General features: G+C 47.0%; 1 protein-coding gene across 2 annotated transcripts in view; it reads right to left on the bottom strand.

Annotated features, from left to right (window-relative positions):
• Nucleotides 1–16,672, bottom strand: part of cbx5 (chromobox homolog 5 (HP1 alpha homolog, Drosophila)) — a 28,803-nt gene that overhangs the window by 2,460 nt on the left and 9,671 nt on the right. Inside the window, exon 6 of one of the 2 annotated variants that reach the window (XM_042099443.1) lies at nucleotides 11,563–11,587. The exons of the other annotated variant lie outside the window; for it this stretch is intronic. The gene's annotated coding sequence lies outside the window, so the exon portion shown is untranslated. Of the gene's footprint in view, nucleotides 1–11,562; nucleotides 11,588–16,672 lie in introns of those variants that run through there. 2 annotated transcript variants of the gene reach the window in all.

The raw sequence follows: 16,672 nt of genomic DNA, 5'->3' as shown, positions 1-16,672 counted from the left end.
CCATAATTCAAAACAACTGAGCTGAAAGGATCTAAACTTGTCATCACACCATCAATTAGTATACACATTCACAAAGCAGTTGTGTAATTCTACAAGTGTATAACTCCAGGCTATTTGTTCTGTTGCATTTGAGGGGAATGGGTTTTCAATTGATGTTGCGATATCTGTTTTTCGAACTATAGCAGAAAAAATATTAGCTGAATTGTTAGTCAAGGTTGTGATGTTGCATGGAGGTCTCAGTGTACAGAGGTTGTCCCCAGTAATAAAATGATCAAATTCAAATAAAGAAATCAACATAAAACATAATCAAACATAACTTGTCGAAAATAATCTACACACAACTATATGGAAATGCGTCGAATACAAAGAGGTCAGTAGAATTACTACAAAACTGTTTTTTGTCCATGAGGAGTGAGTTTAAGAAGTACTGTGAAGCTGATGCTGTGTGTCTTGAGCACGTCTACACGTCAAGTGACATCATCTCAGCGGCCTTGTGTGGTATACATTGCCGAGTCTGAGTGTGGGGACGCGCACTGGCCAAACCTGTGGAGGTGTTTATGGAGAGGAGCGACAGCGCGCTGATGGATGGCTCCTGGTGATGGCAGGTGCGCTGGAGGAGATTTGTACTGTGCAGGAGGCTGCCCCTGTCTGCCTGTGCCAGCCACCGAGGCTGACTTAGCTCACATACACACTGGGGGACACCCAGGGCCTTGGAGAAATCATCCACTGCTCATGGGAAACACACCTATACACTGGCTCATGGAGCAGGGGGTGCATGGGTGGGGTGGGGTGGAGAGGGTGTGTGTGTGTGTGAGGGTGGGGGGGGGGGGGTGTGCCTGGGTTGCACCAAGGGTGCTCCACCACAATACTGATTCCTTTAGTGCTCAGTGTTTTTGCTGCGCGTTTCCTATATGTCTCTGAGACTCTAGCAGCTTATCTATGAATCTGACTACACCCCACCATACACACACTCCCCTGTCCCCACTTATTGCCTGTTTGCGTTTAGAGCTGAATCCAATGCTCGCTTTCTCCGTCTCACTCTCTCATTCACCCTTCTCTCCCCATCTCTCTCTCTCTCCCTCTCCTTCTCCCTCTCTCTCTCTCTCTCCCCATCTCTCTCTCTCCCCCTCTCCTTCTCCCTCTCTCTCTCTCTCTCCCCATCTCTCTCTCTCCCCCTCTCCTTCTCCCTCTCTCTCTCTCTCCCCATCTCTCTCTCTCTCCCCATCTCTCTCTCTCCCCCTCTCCTTCTCCCTCTCTCTCTCTCTCTCTCTCTCCCCATCTCTCTCTCTCTCTCTTTCCCCATCTCTCTCTCTCTCTCTCTCTCTCTCTCTCTCTCTCCCTCTCCTTCTCCCTCTCATTCTCTCTCTCTCTCTCTCTCTCTCTCTCTCTCTCCCTCTCCTTCTCCCTCTCTCTCTCTCTGCTGATGAATCACCTTCCCCTCCTGTTGAACTCGGCTGATAATCCAGGGAAAGCTGTAAGGGACCATCGATCAGCGCTGCCGACAGCTCCACAAGCCACAGCGCAGAGACAACATGACAACAACAAGCCACCGCTCTCGGCTGGGCATGGATGCATGAGAACGCACCCTCCATGCGAGCACGTAATACATGTGGGTATGTTTTTGTGCATATTCGCTTGCGTGGCTATGTGTGTGAAAGTGTGTGTGTGTGTGTGTGTAAGTGTATGTGTGTGTGTGTGTGTGTGTGTGTGTGTGTGTGTGTGTGTGTGTGTGTGTGTGTGTGTGTGTGTGTGTGTGTCTGTGGACAATAATGCCAGCGACTATTATATGTGCCATTGCAATCTAGGATGAGCAGTGGAGGCTGGAAGTCTCTCGTGGATGAGAATGAGACTGAATTTATGCATGTGTGCCTGGCTTGCTGTATATAAATGAGAGCATATTTCATGCATGCTCTCATCCTCGAGCACTCATCCCTTACAGAGGAGAGGATGTGTGTAGAGGACTATCTCTGTGTGCGTGTTTGCAGATGGATCTGCATGTGTAGTCTGTGCTTATGGGGAGCATACATCACACTGCATTCCATACCCGGTCCACAAAGCCAGGAAATGAGGGAGCAAGCCTACGGATTTGAGTCAAGTCAAAGGCCATGACACATAATGAGTGAGTGGAAATGTCAGATGCTCCCAAAGTGATATAGACAGATATTATACATGTATTCTTTAATCAAACACACAACTGTTTTTATAGACCATTTCAAGAGAGTTCCATTATCAGCATCATAGTTGGCCCCACAAGACTTCCTTTCTAACATTCCATATGTTATCTTAATGCAGAGGAAGTAGATTGGGAACCAAATAGAATGTTCAAGCATTGTTTTTGTTTTTATTGTTGAAAGGGTCTATAGACAGGGGAGTGTATGTGTGCGTGAGAGAGTAGGAGAGTGAAAGGTATAGGTACTCAACAGATCCATGTTCTTTTGAACATGAGAGGTGCTGCTGCTGCTGCTGCACCCTCCCCCTCTGCCTCCTCCAGATGTCTAACAGCTCTCAGGTGAGGAAATGCTACCTCGTATATTACCAACATCACAGGGCATAAATCCGTCTTCTGACAATTAGAGCGGAGACTTTTCAGTCCACAGCATTTTTTTTTTTTAATCATTCCATTTTTTTTTTTCAGGCAGCCTGACTGACGCCTCTGTTCTGTCGTCGTTTGACTCCTTCTGTTCAGGCACAGGGCCCCTTCATTATTGGGGCCTGTGCGGAGCAAACACATCTCGGCTTCCCTCTCATTTCCTCCACTTTCATTGGTCCCGGACACAGGGGCGCGAGACTGAAGTCAAATCAGAGCCACACAGGCTCCTGAGTTGTGAGTGAGGGCGCCACCTTGTGGTCAAAATCTGAGCTAACCACTGAAATGTCTTGCTGCCTGTCGTCCCCATTGTTACAGTAATGACACAGATGGCATGAGAGCGGCGTACAGTGGCGAAACCTACACCATAGCTCCACTGTGAATGTGAGTGTCCTGCGGCGATTTCAAAAAAGGAAGTATCAACCGAGAAACACCTGCACTTGGAATCCAAGCTATGATGGTAACTTCACACATTTTTCTCATACTTTGAATGCTTCTCTGATAGGTCATGTGTTTTGTAATTATTGTGTATGCTTGTGTTTGTGTGTGTATATATGTGTGTGTGTGTGTGTATGTGAGAAAGAGTAAAAGAGAGAGAGTGAGAGAAAGTTACACACACTGGTGTCTGAGTCACACTGGTGATGAGGGATAGTATAAAGTCTATCCAAATAATTATGCCTTTTTTGCAGCTTGCACAGAATCATCTCCACATATCCTTCTGATGAAAGCAAAGAGTCATTGCCTAAACAGGTTATACGTGTGAGCAATTACAAGAGTATGTGTTTGCATGTAGGCTATGTGTGTGTCGTCAACAGTACAGGGAGTTTTGTGGACATTGACAAATCTCATGGGATTGCCCGATTGCAGGCTGTACCGTCCTCCTGTCACCGAGCTCATCCGTCAAGACCTCCGCCGACCCACCTGGGAGGCTCCGCGACTCTCCCCCCCGCCGCTGATCACACGGGGGCCTGTGCCAGCGGAGGCCGCCCGGTCTTGCTCTGGAACTCCCTTTGAATGTTTTCCCACTCGTGTCAATCAGCTTCAAATCTGATATCAAGGGCGCCTTTAATATGAAACGGAGGGGGGGGGGGAGAAAGAGAAATGTGGTGAAAGAATGCACAGATCTGGAACCAAGCATCTCTTTGTGGCCTGTGTGGTGGGACTACGTGTAGAAACATATTAGTATGCCTCAATCACCCAGGAACAGCTACACTGCATGAACAAAATACCAGACAGATATTAGCTCCAAACTGTACTGAGAGACAGCCACATAGACGGGTCAACTCTCTCACACACACAAACAAATATACACAGACAGCTATTTAGTTCAAGTAGCCCTGGCTTCTCATTTAGTTGCCTTACAAGTTGTCAGCGTTTACCTACATTGCCCCCTAGAGGTTGTCTCAAACACTACACCTAGAACACCCCACCAAGAGGAGCAATTATCCTGTCACAGCCTACAATGGAAGGATCAGGTTTAATAGCTCAAACATTACAATTACACCCAAACACCTAAACCATCCTTCAATCATATCTTGGCACCCCCCGCTGACTGTAATTGCACTTTGCTTAACTTGCATGGATATCGTCATCCTCTTGATTCCATAATACGTGCTGAAGGAAACTTCCCCTCTTGTTACAAATTAAAGTGTTTAAAGTTTAAACAGTGGAGCTGGCAGGGCCGTGATGGCTGTGGTCCCACGCCGAGCTGCCCTCCCCCAGGCCCCAGCACTCAGGCATGGCTGCAGATGCTTTATGGCGGGCAATTTAGCCACTGCGGCTATCTGAGCCATCCCAGGAACGGAGGCTCTCAGAATCAAGTGCAATAAAGCAGACGCTGGGCTGAGTGAGAGAGGGAGGGAGGAAAAGAGGGTGAGAGAGAGAGAGAGAGAGAGAGAGAGAGGGGGAATGGAAGGAGTGGTAAGCAAGCGCGTCTGGATGGAGGAGGGTGATGGGTGTCGTGGGCTGCCCTCTGCCACCTCACTCAGACTCAGCAGACATGCACTCACAGACACCACAGAGCCATAATGTGACCACACTACACCCCCCTACCCCAGACACACACACACACACACACACACACACACACACACACACACACACACACACATACATTCACACCCTCCTCCCCTCTCCCCTTCCCCAGAGCAGACAGGAGAGTGGCCGTGGTGTTTGTTTTCACAGGCGTCCGAAAACAGGAGCGGCTTGGGACGGCTTTCCTTTCACTAACCCCCCCCCCCCCCCCAAATTGCCCTGCCCCCCACACCTCCGCTGTTCATTCCCGCTCTTTGTTGAGTCTGCGTTTCTGAGCCCCAGGAGATCTCCCCAGCGAGAGGAGGGGGACATTATTTACACCTTCTTCTGAGGGCTGCAGAGCCTCCTGCACAAAAAGGCAGAAAAGGGGAAAAGGGAGGGGGGTTGGGGGGGGGGGGGCTGCAAGAGCGTGCTTGCTGTTGATAAACAGGAGTGCAGCAGGATACAGAAAAAAAGAGTAAACGTTAAAGGCTCTGCATGGACAAAAAATGCAAGGAGTGGCAAATGTGTTGCGTGCGGAGAAACCTCCGTGCTCACACACAAATCCTGAGGACCATAAATCTGCGAGTGTGAGAGGGAGGCCCCGTGCTGCTCTGAGAGAGGCCAGAGGTACAGGGAGTGGAGTGGGCAGTGTCCTTCTCACTCTATCCCTCTATGATGGCTCTCTCTCCATCACCCCCTCCCTCCTTCTCTCATCCTTCCTCTCATTCCCCTCCTCCATTTAGCCCCAGAAAAGAGCCCTACAAAAGAGCCCCATACAGTCCTCCACACATGCACACATACATCTCTGATTCTCTCACCGTCACCTGAGCCCAGGGTCTTTACAGAGACACACAAAGAGATGCTGTGAGCAAAGTGCGACACCATGGGCAGCAGCACGCAACAATGTGCCGAGCGCAACAGGTCCAGGTGAGTGTGTAATGTAACCTGCACGAGCCCCTGCCTCCCCGTGGGAACCCATGTCTTCATTAGACGGCGGCTCGGCTGAACACGGTCCCGAGTCTCCAGTGCCTGTAAGTCATCGGCGCGGTGAATCGAGCCGACCTGGCGTCCGCCCACGGCCACTAAACCCACACCGCCGGCCAGAGGGCTTTACACGCGGTGTTAAGTGCCGAGCGGCGGTGTAGGGTTTCGTCCCGTGCAAAGGTCTGTCGTATCCACTTTGGCCCAATTAATCTGCTGTAGTGCCCGCGTGGCTGAGGCCGAACAGGTGCAGCTGTGGGGAGAGATGCCCGTCTCAGGCCTCGCTCTGCCATGCCTCATGCCCCTGGGCAGCAGTGCCCGGCTGGGAGGGGCGGTACGGGTATCCGGGGCATCCTGTCCGATGACAAAGTTCATCCTGGCCTTATGCACGTAGATGAGACGTCTGTGAAAAGTGGCGGCGCACTTGTTTATGGGTCTCGCCTTGGCCCCCGTCTGATTTACGGGGGAGTAAACGGTTTGGGCTGTGCGTCTCGCACTGACACCTAAACACCTGACAGGCCCCCCCTCCCCTCCCATAAATAAGGCTGGTGAGAGGCTCCTGGGTAATTTACACCTGCGCTATCTCTTAAACTAACATGTAACAGATCTCTATATATTTCACAAGCACAGAGAGAGTGAGAGAACACACACCCCACCCTATAGCAGGGCAGGATGGACAAGTGGAATGGATGTGAGTGGATGACAGCACAGGAGCTTGCATGAGTGGGAGTGTATTTACACAGTATATGCAGGATGCATGGAGGTGTCGTGAACTGTTTTCGGTGGCTGGTGTGTCAACGTGTCTGCGTGAGAAAGAGAGAAAGAGGGGAAGAGGAAAAGAGGAAAAGAAAGAGAGAAAGAGAGAAAGAGGGGAAGAGGAAAAGAGGAAAAGAAAGAGCGCTAGATCAAAGTGCTGCTCCAGGCGTGTTGGTGATACGGCTCTGAGCTCCAAGGGAGCTGAGTGAGGCTTATCTTACGCCGCCGCTGAGGGGTCCAGGCCTGAGGAGCACCCACAGTCCGGCTCAACGCCGGCAGGCACCGGAGATCAAGGCGGCGGCCGAGCCTCACCACACCGCCACCACACCGCCATAAATCGACCCCCACCCATCTCTCTTTCCCTTTCACTCGCCCAACCTATACCTTTGTCCAATAAGTGTGATTTATTGAGAGAGATCACGAGTGTCTCCATCATCTCTCTCTCACTCTCTCTTCTCGTCTCTCACTCTTTCTCTCTCCCTCTGACTCTTTCTCCCTCTCCCTCTCTCTCTCTTACACACACACACACACACACACACACACACACACACACACACACACACAGACACACAGACACACACACACACACACACATGCTATCTTTCCCTCGTGTCTGTCCATGTGAAAGAAAGGGTAGAGGGAAAATCTGTTCATCCCCGAAGATGAAAACCATACACGCACCTTGACATTCTCATATGAGACGTGGTACGCTCATCCAAAACACACACAACTCTATGGGTCACACCTCTTCAGCCCTAGGCTAAGTTTGTATACAGAAGAAACTGAAACAAGTGTGGGGGAAAGATGGCTAGTGTAGCTTTTCATTCCCATGTAAAATCAACAGCCGCTTCACAGCGTCAAGACGTGGCCATTCATTTCAGCTTGAAAAATATTCCACGGAGGAGTGCAGAGTGTGGAAAATAGATGGGGTTTTGCCATGGGCCAGTGCCACCTTGAGGTTACAGACAATATTGCAACAATCCATCAGAGCCAGCGCCACAAGTCCCAGGTATAAGCTATAGAAAAAGCACAGATATTTCACATATATAGTAAACCTCAACAGAATGCATTATTTAGTTATTGTAATTATAGTGTTACATTTGATAAATCAGGCTTAATTATTAATAGTCCAATATTAAGTTTTTGGTTCTTCTTTTTGAATCATTTTGTTGACATTTCTTCTGCCATAACAAAATGTTTAATGTTTCAGACTTGCTGATCAAAAGTGTGTGTGTGTGTGTGTGTGTGTGTGTGTGTCTACGTCTGCATCTGTGTGTCTGCGTCTGCGTCTGTGTGTATGTGTGCACACACATTGCATTTCTTTAGCTTCCTTACAGGGTAGGATATGTCTGTTCTTAGTTGCCATGCTTAATACAGTCAGATCCATTTGCACATCATAAACACAGAGCCTGTTCCTGGGCTCTGTGACCCTGGCTACTGAGATGTTGGGAGAATGAGTGTGCCGTTTTCTCCTCATTACTCCACAAGACCCTTAATTGCTTCCTGTGGAAATGGAAGCTCAGCAGCACCAGAGGAGGCTCGTGCACCTCAGACTGGGGCTGGAGGCCCCCCCCCCTTACCACCCACAGGGTTCTGTAGCGCAGGCAGACGCTGGGCGGAACACTGCAGAGAGCTAGGCCACATCAGCCTCGAATCACTCTGCCAGGAGTCTTCTGATGCTCCCCAGGTTAAACACTCTCTCTCTCTCTCTCTCTCTCTCTCTTTCTCTCTCTCTCTCTCTCTCTCACACACACACACACACACACACGCACACTTTCTCTCTCTCTCTCTTCTTGACGGACACAATTTTTTTCAAAGTTTTGGCTGGGACTACGCCATCTGATGTCCGGTCCAAAGCAAACAGGCCTCGTCCAGCTGTGTAAGCACGCTGCTCCCTGTGATGTGGAGTGAGGGGTAGGAGTCTCAGAGCCGCCTCCTCTACACACACGGGACCTCCAGATGCATCTGAGCATTCCATCAGATAATCACATTAGGACACATCTGCCTGCAGACAAACATGCAAACAGGCAATGGCAGCCAGCCTTTTGATTCTGGAAGGCCTTTGTTGTTCGAGATGTCAGATAGCGCAAACTCTCTATTTGCATTCTGCCCCTTTCAAGTGTGGAGAGAAAAAGAAAAAATACCAGTGCACAAAAAAGACATGGTACCTGCAGAAGTACGGGCCAAATAGTTTGCAAAAATGACATGCTAGCTGGATCAAAACAAAATGGCGTTGAAAAGAAATATAGTTAAACAGTTAAACTTGGCATGCTATAATGTTGTTGCTTCAATGGGCTATCAACTAAACAGGTTTGAAAATATGTTCACAATGCATTCTTCTCAAGGAAGTCAAGTTAAGTTTGTCTATGTAGCGTGTTTCATACACAGAGGTCATTCAATGTGCTTTACATAAACAAAAGCAAACAGGAATGGTAAATCAAAGCATAGAAGGGTAATAGTCAAAGAATAGTTTAAAAGGTAAAGAATAAAAAATAAAACAAAAAAACACACAAGGTAATAATAGTACATAAAAGCATAAAAGGGCAATAGTTTAAAAATGTTTAAAAAGTAATAATCATTAAAAAAAAAAAAACATAGAATGATTAAAAGACAGAGTACAAAACAACAAATTACTGGAACACTGCCAGCTACTTAACCTGTGTGCTTTATAGTGTCCTAGTCAGCCAACAACTTAAAGGAACACGCCGACTTTTGGGGACTTTAGCTTATACATGGATTTCTATGCAACGTCACGGAAACATGCGTGCGCAACTAAGAGACAGAAAGTACCAAAGTACAGCGTAGAGCAGTGCTGTCCATGAAAAGAATAAAATGAGTTTTTGTGCGGAAAACTGCACCAATTCGAAATCACGATGGTTAGAGAATGTTCAATATGTTCAATATCCCTAACGGAATGCATGTCTTCGCCAAAAATGTCAAAATACGATGTTATATTAATAATGCAAATGAACGGCAAACTCTGAAATATAGTCTGAAATGAGATGTTATTATCATTGAGACAACAGGGGTATACAAAAAATTCCGATTGTAGCTTACAGCAGCCGACTATTTAGGTTAAGTTTATAACGTTGTGGCCGGCCACCAAGCGTCTTCTGCCCCACGGATGCGCGCGCATCTAGTTTTGTTGGTAAACAGGAAACCCGTGTATTCACCGTATTCACCAGAGTTAGATAGGTGAAGGCTATTTGAAGCCGACCACTTCGAGGCATTTGTGCAAAGCTAGGCTAGCGGCGGGTGCGTCAGACCAAGTACCTATAGCCACAGAGATGAGAAGGGTATGTAGTGACTTATCTAACTCTGGGGAATACGGTGAATAAGACCCAAAAAGTCAGCGTGTGCCTTTAACTTGGTGATAGTGATCCTAGTCAAATAACCCAACAGGAAACACTTACTCAATCAAATTTGAATTTCATCATGATCAAATGCTTTGGCAATAGCCTGGAAGCCAGACTTATTTTCTATATTTAGAATTCAAATTTCCCAAACTCAAATTTTGTGGGCTGGGCATATTCAGACTAGCTTCCAGGCAACTTTGCCTGTGAGTCATAGGAATAATACCTTTCTTGTGCTTCATTTTCAGTGAATCACCTACATAAACATGTGATAGCATGGTGAAATGTGATGTCACAATGAAAGGATTGTACTGGTCAGAGAATTTGCCAGTGAGTGTGAGAATGACAAGTACAGACAATTTTTCGCCAGGGCCCATAAGAAACTCAATTTCCATTTAACACAAAATAAAAACTTGCAGCTCTTTTAAGTTGTCTGAAGTTGTTATGACAGGCATAATATGATCTAAATGTTCCTTCAAATAGCTAGTTTTGACAAGATGAGTGCTTTAGTGAAGTTCTTGTGCAGTTCCTTCTCATTCATGGGCACACGGTTATGTCCTCTGGCACCTGGCACGAGAGAGATGCATGCAGTTAGGACAAGGGGAAGGAGGTAGACAGTCTTAATTGTTTGCTTCACATGCATTCATTCCTCACATCTAGACATAGACGCAGATGTTTCAGCCTCTGAATGCGCTCCTGCATGAGCTTAGTAGATGGTAGTGCGTGGTATTCCATAGCATCCTCTGTTCCCTGAAGATGGTGAGGTCACATCCCTCTCCACTGGCTTGAGTTTTATCAGTGCCAGCTGTCAGGTGGGGCATGAAAATCAATGATGGCTTTACTGTTGCCCCTTGCTATTTTTAAGGCAACATGGCCTGAAAAGGTACAAAGGGTAGAGCAGTCCAACTGAATGAAACCCCTCTTGTGTTCTCTAGTGTTTAATAGCTTAACTTAGTTTAGAATTCTTCCTTGAGTAGTGACCCCGGCATGTCACATCAGTGCAAGAAATATGTCACTGGTATGGTGTTCCATAGTTTAATATTTAACAGCCTATACTAATACCGCAATGTATGTCTCAATAACCAAAAAATGTGCATTCACAGGATATTGAAATATGTTTATAAACTTTTATATTATGTTATTATTATTGTGTTTTATTCAGATGTGAATTGAATGGTGCAGTTAGCTGTTTACGAACACAGAGATTGCTTTGGGCTGGCAAATCCACATTATTTGCTTTTAAAAAAAGATTTTGGTGTTTATTTGTTTTTATATGCAGGTACTGTACACATATTTCTTTGAGGAAAGTAACTTGGTTTAAATGGTTCAAGGTTTTCTTGTTTTAAGTGTGCGAAGTGAAACTGAAAATGGCACCATCATATTCTGCAGCACCGTGATGCCCCCTGGTGATATAAAATGGACTTGCAGACAGTGTACCATGTCAGAAAAATAGAAGAAACAATGCATATTTAGCATTTTAATTATGTTAACTCACAAACTGCAGGAACTACTTGAAATATGTAACATATGATTACTATTAATGTACTACTACTATTAATACTCAATCAGAATGAGAGACATATTAATATGTATCCACATATGATTACTATTAATGTTATCTTGGATGACTTGGATGGCCACCTAAATGTTCAACTAAAACATTACATTCATTTTGGCCAACTCAATCAGAATGAGTGACATATTAATATGCATCCAAATACTGTGGTAAACTATTCGCTAACATCTGTCCTAGGAGGCAAAATAACCACTCATAGATCATCATCAGGTTTTGGCACATGATATGAAAACTGCTACACACACGTTTCAACAACTACTGAGTTCCTGAGTGATAAGGGAATGGAAAGTGTGTGTGTGTGTGTGTGTGTGTGTGTGTCTGTGTGTGTGTGTGTGTGTCCTTGTTAATGAGTTGTGACAGTCGAGTACAGAATTACATGATCGGCTCTGATGATATCTTGATTATAAATTAATTTTGGAAAACACCGCAGTGTCAAGAAACACTCTCAGACTCAGACTGTCCACGCCCGCCACCAGTAACTATGCTGTGGTTACAGCCGCATTCAACCCAGGTTGCCACTCAGGTTGGAATCTTACATGTGAACCTCAACATGGCCAAGGAAATGAACAATGCCGAAATGTCTCAGAAATAACTCCTCAGCGCCCTCATGTGGACACAGATGAATCTCCTTCATGACAGTTTCATCTTCACACACACCATACTCAAATCCTGTGGACTAAGCACAGCAGAATAGGTTGTGTGGATATCTAGAGCTGCTACATACCACAGCAGAAGAGTTGAATTAGACTATCGGGGGGGGGATATTTTAGAGTGGTAAAATTGATGAATATGGATGGCTGGATTTAATATCCAGAGCTATCGTTTCATCCTTTTATCTTATTGACTTTGTGTCCACAGCTGCAGGAAGAAAGACACACAGAGGCGTGACCAAAGAACAGGAAGATTTTGGAACTAGCCAGTCTAAGAAACTGCTTTGTATTTTTTACCCATTAGTGAAGAACTCAATCTTGTGTAAATCATATTTTACAAGGAAGCTGATGCTCCAACTTTTTTTTTCCAGTGCATTGTTGCACTTTGGTTTGTGATGGGCCTTGAGAGGAAACTTGACAGAGCTACTTTTTCCTTTCCGCATGAAAATGTTAGTATTGATTGTCTGAGTTTCCACTGCAGAATACAAATGAGGGCCAGACTCCAGTGACCGTGTGGGTCAGCGACCTCTCCCTCCGGCAGGCCATAAAAGTGGAACAGAAGGCTGAGTGGGCTGTGGACAGCCCCTCTGGGAGAGCCGCAATAGGAAGAGCAGGACCACATGACTGACTGGCCAAAGTGTTTCAGCAAACAACATAAGCTCTGCCTCAGCCCGCACTGTGTGTGTGTGTGTGTGTGTGTGTGTGTGTGTGTGTGTGAGAGAGAGAGAGAGAGTGTGTGTGTATGTGTGTGTGTGTGTGTGTGTGTGTGTGTGTGTGTGTGTGTGTGTGTGTGTGTGTGTGAGAGAGCCTCTGAAAAGAAGGCACTCGGTGAATTATCGTTAAGCAGACTAACACAGTTATGTAAGGACATGTGTAAGCATAAAAACACAGCAGTTAAAAAAAGTAGTTGTGAATTTACACATCATAAGAAAGGCATGCATTTGGGGATAATGATTTACTGCAGACAAGAGACTCTTGGAGTCTCCCATTAGTCTTTGCTGGGAGCTCATTACTACGTGGAGAGCCAGCACTGGCTTTGCTCCTGCTGGTGGTACAGCTGTTGCTGCTGCTGTTGCTGTTGTTGTCATGGAGCAACAATGCTGCAGCCAAGCCAGTCCACACAACACTTCTCTGGCCAACGCACATCATACTTGAAGGGCTGCTTTCTCTTTCGGAAAAAGTGATCCTTTATTCTGAAAAAGCAAAGCAAAAGAAAAGCAGCAAGGGAAGATTATTTGAAGTGACACTTTCGTGATTTGTGGGTGACTGAGGGCCGTGTTGTAGGTTGCAGTTTGCGTAGAAGTGGCCAGAGGGCAGTGCAGTGGACAGGGTGGACTGTGAGGATGGGGTGGAGCACTGGACAAGCCACTACCGCTGCGGCCTCCTAACTGCAGTTTCAGTGAGATGATTCTTCCTTAAATTCACATCTTCATGCTCAGGATATCTTTCCGACGCTCATGCATCATTCTTGACTTGATGTCATTAATGCAATGTGAAACATTAATTAGCCATGGAACATTTGTTTTACTAAGGAAACCATTCATCTTCAGTCTTCAGTGTCTTCTGTTTTTGATTTGGTGTTAATTGTGCATCGTTCATTAGTTTCACCGTATCGTTCAGATCCAGTTTCTATCTTTGCAACGACGCCCGTTGGGTAGAGGAGGCGCTATGAAGCGTCCATGCCATGAAACCTTCCCAGCGTTTGCCCATCCTCGTTTTAACTCTGATGCTAATCTTTCCGGCCTTGCTGGCGTGCTGTGAAGTAAATGTGGGCTTCAGGCGGGCTCGCGATTGGCCCCTCTGAAAGTGCGCCTCCCGTCTCCCGCTGTGGCAGGAGGATAGCAGGCCCACTGGGGCCCACCTGGATTTATGCGGGGGGGAAAGCAGCGCAGCAGGTGCTGGATGCTTCACAGGCGGCGAGCTGGCAGCCACTCCGGAGCTACGACCAAGCAGCGAGGGGGCAGAACCGGACCCTCCGCCCCACCCCGCGCCGCACCACGGCATCCCTGCCCCCACCCCCAGCCCTCTCAGGCTGTTTCCTGGCACTCTTCCCCTCTGGCTTCACCCTCGCTGTTCTGCGGAGGCTTTGGATGGTGCCTATAGGAAACAGATGAGCCAAGGCCTCGCTGACCTCCCTGTCACCACGGCAACACATCTGACATACATTTTCACGTAGTATGAAGTTCCCCTTAAAAGGCAGTCATTTGGAGCTCCCCGTAACACTCTCTTGCAAAGCCTGCGCTAAGTTCCCCGTCTGAACACACATGTTTTGTGTATGCATTTCCCCCCAGCACGAAAGCAAATATATTACAGTAATGCAGACGGATTTACAGCCTTCCTGTTACTGCTCTTCTACAGCTATGTTCAGCTTTAGTTCATACCCAGCATCATGGGATTGGACCATATCGTGGGATACTTTCTGAACTGCAAGAGAGTCTCTGTTAAACATCTAGTGTCTTTCCCACTTAAAAGTCAGAGTGGTGGAATGTGAGAGAGGTCTCCTGCCTGCCTGCGGTTCTTGTAGCGTGTGTCTGCTCTGCATTTGCATGCACCCATAGTTCTTCTCATGCACCCATAGTTCTTCTCATGTACCCATAGTTCTTCTCACGCACCCATAGTTCTTCTCATGCACCCATAGTTCTTCTCATGAGCACTGAAATGACAGATATATGTAGAAACTGTGGCTGGCGTTGGGGCGGGGAGGGATTCGGCATAGCATCAGAGCATTCATGTTTCATGTCTGAGCCTGTGTATGTTAAAAATGTGAGTGCTCTCTCGCCCTCCCACCACATACAGTCAGCACTTCCCCTGCAGACTGAACTGAACCAGGTGGGAGCATGCAACGTGCTCATGGAGGTTTGCAGCGGGAGCATACGATCTGGAGAACCAATGGGAGCATACGATCTGGAGAACCTTTTGAAGGACCATCTCTTCCTCCTTCAAAACTTCCTGTGATAAAGCCAATGCTCCTTTATTAAAAAAAAAAAAAAAAACATTAATATCTCAAAGTTATCTGATGTCTCAACCTGACTTTGAATGGCCTGAGAAATACATGCACATGTGGTTGAGAAGGAGAGCAAGAGAGACACACACTCCTGAGGGCAGGAGAGAGACAGGCAGCCTGAACGGATGAGAGGAGGAATGGAACGAGGCGTCCCTGCTGGAGACGCCATCTGCTCGGCCCGGCTCCGACTCCTCAGATCCTCTCACGTTTCCCGGATTTCGAGCTGGATTCCTGCGATCCGGCCCTGTTTATTTCCATCCCTCGGAGAGTGGCGGGGCCGACGAAGCCTGGGGGCCCGGGGCCCCGAGCCGTGCTGCCGAGAGCCAGGCTCCCCACTGCGGCCGGCTTCTCTCACCTCGCCCGAATTAGATATCAAAGGCAAACCAGGACATGGAGACCATATTCCCATTCGTGATTTACATCTGTGAATAATGCCTGGAGTGATTTTGTTTGATTCTGTCCCTGTTTTGACATTGAGTAAAGGTTCAGATGCTATCTATACATAAAGACTTTATAAACGCTTTCAGGTTTGTTTACCATATATTTTCCCAGTTCTAGATGCTTTAGAGCTAATACCATTTTTGTCTAATCAATTCTTTATGGAGACCAATCATCAGGGCTGCAATCATTTACATGAAAGAGACGTCTATGCTAAAGGCCAGGGGGATTTCGCTGGCACTTTAGCAATGGTAATCCCTCTCCAGAAGCTCATGTTCACCCAAATTCAGTATAAGTCATCTCTCGTTTAGACTCAAGGATTGAGCTGCATGCAATGAGGTTTGGTTTGATACATTGGACAGATGTGTTCGACCAATTGTTGGCAACAGATACACACATTCTCTCTCTCTCTCTCTCTCTCTATAAGACACACACACACACACCGAAAATGTATTTTCCAGCTGGATCAAAAGTCCAATCTCTCTGATTCAAAGCATATAACAGCTGCTCCCACACAGTTCTAGCACATTCCATTAGAGGCAGAGGTTTTTTTGGGCCCTGTGCTGAGTATTTTGTCACTTGCTGGAGGTGGTGGTGTCAGTTTGGGGACCAGAGCCGGCAGACGTGTCTGCCCTAAATGTGATGGGATTAACGCTTGAAACCTAAGCCAAGGTTTAGCACAGAAAGGGCGCCGATAAGTCTCAATCATAAACTATGGAAGAACTGGACACAAGGAGAGTCCAGGGACCTCAGAATGGGCTGAACAGAGAGGTGAGGTGTGAGGAATAAAGCAGGGCAGCACCTCTAACTGACCCTCAGTCTTCCTCTCTCCTTCTCTGTGTGGTAGCACCAAGTATGGGCCAGCAGTGGACACTTGCAACACTCTGTCCTCCTCAGTTAGTATTCTTTATGCACAGTCCACAATCAAGGAACAATCCGGCACAACTGTATATGTCATACCACTACAAGCTTTCATTCTCCATATTTTGTTGCACTGCATTTCACCACTGGAAACAAAAATGTGTTGTGGTGGATTGTGTGTGCGTACGTGTGTGTGTGTGTGTGTGTGTGTGTGTGTGTGTTAGCAATAATGAAGTAATTAATATGGCAAAGGGACAACTGCTCAGTGGAGGGCCGTAGCAACAGTCACACTAGGCTGTGCAATTTCACAGTGCAAGCCTCTGCTCAGCGCCCTGGCATGTGGGGTGACGGTCTCACTGCAGCTCAAGCAAAACGACTTTCCAGTTGTCTGTCGGCAGCTGAGGGGACGGGCCATGAAAACAACAGTGAAGTGCTCCAGCTCTAAGTAGG

This window comes from Alosa sapidissima, chromosome 7 (genome assembly GCF_018492685.1).
Source record: "Alosa sapidissima isolate fAloSap1 chromosome 7, fAloSap1.pri, whole genome shotgun sequence".
Classification (NCBI taxonomy): domain Eukaryota; kingdom Metazoa; phylum Chordata; class Actinopteri; order Clupeiformes; family Clupeidae; genus Alosa; species Alosa sapidissima.
Note: the sequence above shows the minus strand (reverse complement) of the source record. Positions and strands in the feature narration are given on the sequence as shown.